Source organism: Chenopodium album, chromosome 10 (genome assembly GCF_948465745.1).
Source record: "Chenopodium album chromosome 10, dcCheAlbu1.1, whole genome shotgun sequence".
NCBI classification, from domain to species: Eukaryota; Viridiplantae; Streptophyta; class Magnoliopsida; order Caryophyllales; family Amaranthaceae; genus Chenopodium; species Chenopodium album.
The window spans coordinates 5,076,246-5,079,135 of NC_137843.1; positions in this window are offsets into that span (position 1 = coordinate 5,076,246).

Here is a 2,890-nt window from a genome sequence, read left to right on the forward strand (position 1 = left end):
AAACAGCAATGAAGAAAACTGGAGCACGATTTTTTTCAATATTTTTTAAAAAATAAATTAATAAGATTTTTTGCAATATTATTATTCTTTTTTTTTTTACGTTTCTTTTTTTTATTTTTGGGGTGGTATACGGGTCTGTTTGGAACTTTGGACTATAGGTGTGTAGAAAGTGTGTTTGGACTTTGGATTATATGGACGGGATTAGACGATCATTTTACAAAAAATATTTCTTTCATATCTTTAGTGGTGTAAACTTATGTTCGATTTATCATATTTTAGTAAAAAAAATATATCTAAGTGTCTTATTAAAAAAAAATTGTTATACATAATAAACCCTTACATTCCATTATCACGGATTAAAAACTAAGAAATTTCTCCCTCGAAAAAAAGATAAACCTTGTATTTTGAAGGAACTCGGAAAATCATTGTCTTTTGATGGAGATTGAAATTTTTTTCTTTTGAGGGATAAAAGTTCCTCTCAAAAGGAGGATAGTTTACAAATAGCGTTAACAGTATTGATATGAATAAAAGTCCAACATTGCGATGAACACTTCTTACAATTCGTATGTAGCTCTACTAACTGTTACCTCAAATTACGGAAACAGAAAAGCTCACTAAAATTCGTTAAGTTGAAAACAATTAAACCTAAGCTTAGATCAAATCAACAACTATTATCTCCAATAATTGACGAAGAACTCAAACAAAACCTTGAATTCCGATAGAATGACAAAGAAATTCATGCTGACATACCTTCAACGAACTAACATCACCATTAACAACCGATTTACATCCAATTTAACGCCAATTCAGAAGGTTTGACTTTTAGGGTTTCGTCGCAAATAGGGCTTCCAGCTCCACCAAGGCATATACTCAGTTATCAGAGAACACAGATGTCCGTTTCAAATGCCACTTAAAACATTATATGCCAAATACTGCAAACACTCTTGTTAATTGGTGCGAGTTGACGATAATACCCTTTGAGAAACAACCAACATTTCTCATTGCATCAAGAGAAACTTAGAATTCCTCCTTCTAAACGTGGTATTCCATTTCTTTACAATTAGTTCAATTGCTGCCACCAATATAGAAAGAAAGTACGTTGTATTATGTTTGAACGTGGTACCAACATCAATGAAGTTTCAGTTGCAATCGCCTCTAATAGATCAAAACGTGGTATTCCATTTCTTTATAATTAGTTCAATTGTTTATAGATATGACATTACATACATGGGAAGAAAGTAACACGAAATTGTTGGTCTCCTTGAGATGGGAGGGGTTGGCATATTAGATAATCATAGGATTCATAGTCGGAAAACGTTAAGAATTGACATATCATGCATATTAGTATTTTTATGTTTTATTGCCTTTTCGCTATTTTGATTTTACTACTTTTTTTCTCTTTTTTTTATATATATATATCTTTTTTTAATTTTTTAAAAACTTTTTTTAATATCGTGCATCTTTGCTTTGGTTTGTTGTAGTCCCTTTTTTTTTTTTTTTAAATGTTGTAGTCTCTTATGATATTTTTTTTATAAATGTTGTAGTTTCTTCTGATATTTTGTTTTTTTTTTCTTTTTTAATGTTTCCTTTTAACATTGTAATTCCACTTGTTCTTTTTTCTTTTTTCTTTTTTAAGTTAAAAAAAGGGATAATTACAAAATAGAAGTAATCCGGATTATTATCTCGTCAATCAAACGAGAATAAGCACTCTTTCTCCTCGTTCTCTGTGAAAAATGGCGGATTGGAACCCTAACCAAAATCAAAATCGAAACTCAAACCCAGATGAAGAACTGGTGCTAGTTCCTCGCATGCGACTAGATTTCAATCTTGTCTATAAATGTGGAGGTTTCCATTATTACCCTTGTACAATGCTTGTAAACATCGTAACGGTGTTGAAGGATATCATCGGTTATCGTTTATCGGAACAAGACATTCACTTCAAATCACCTGTTTTCAATGATTTCAAGCGTTGGGAACCCATAAGAGATGAATTTGGGGATATCCGAGATTTGAGCTTTATTGATGGATTTCCTGGTGATAATCCCGACCAAAAATTCTACAATGCCAGACAATTTATCATCGACGAACTGCGGTCCGAGCTTATTGACGCCGGCAAACTATCCGGATATTTTTCGGTTTTCGCCTTCGTTAGAACTGATAGAGAATATCCATAGAATATTCTCATCTTAGGTTTAGGATATATTAGGTTTGCGAGTTTAGGCCATATTGCGGATCCAGAGAAAAGGAGAAGATTGTACCATCGTCGAAAGAGAGAGCACTAATTTTGCAGGAAATCACAATTGAATAAAAGCAAATAAAATTGCTTGGGAATATACTAAATTCCCACCACTAAACACCATTGCTTTGGTGTTTTCATGAGTAAAGTCTAGACGTTTGTAGCCGTCTGAAACATCATTGCTTGTGAATTTTCCATTAGTTTGTAGTCGTCTGAAACACCATTGCTTGTGAATGCTTGAAAAGGAATTGATGACTATGAAAACTATAATGGAGGCATCCTGTGCTGTTTACTCTTATTATGTTATAGTATACTCCATCGGTTTGAGAAAGTGAAAAATCTTGTGGACCTTGATGTGCAGAATTAGGATTCAAAAACGGTTGATTATGAATTGACTCTAAAGGACTGTGACGTCTCTCAAGAAGAGCTAACCTGCAATGAGTCATGTAAGGAATTTGTAGGTTTTCCCTCTAAGAAGGATCCGACATTAGAGAGCTCCTCGCTGCCTCTCTAGCTTCAACTGGAAATGCTTGAGAAGGAATTGAATACTATTAAAGATAATCTGCCTCTTCAGGCTCGAGTGGAAATGCTTGAGAAGGATGTGAAGACTACGGTTCCTGGAAATCTTGGGATCGATTCTCACCCCGTCATTGT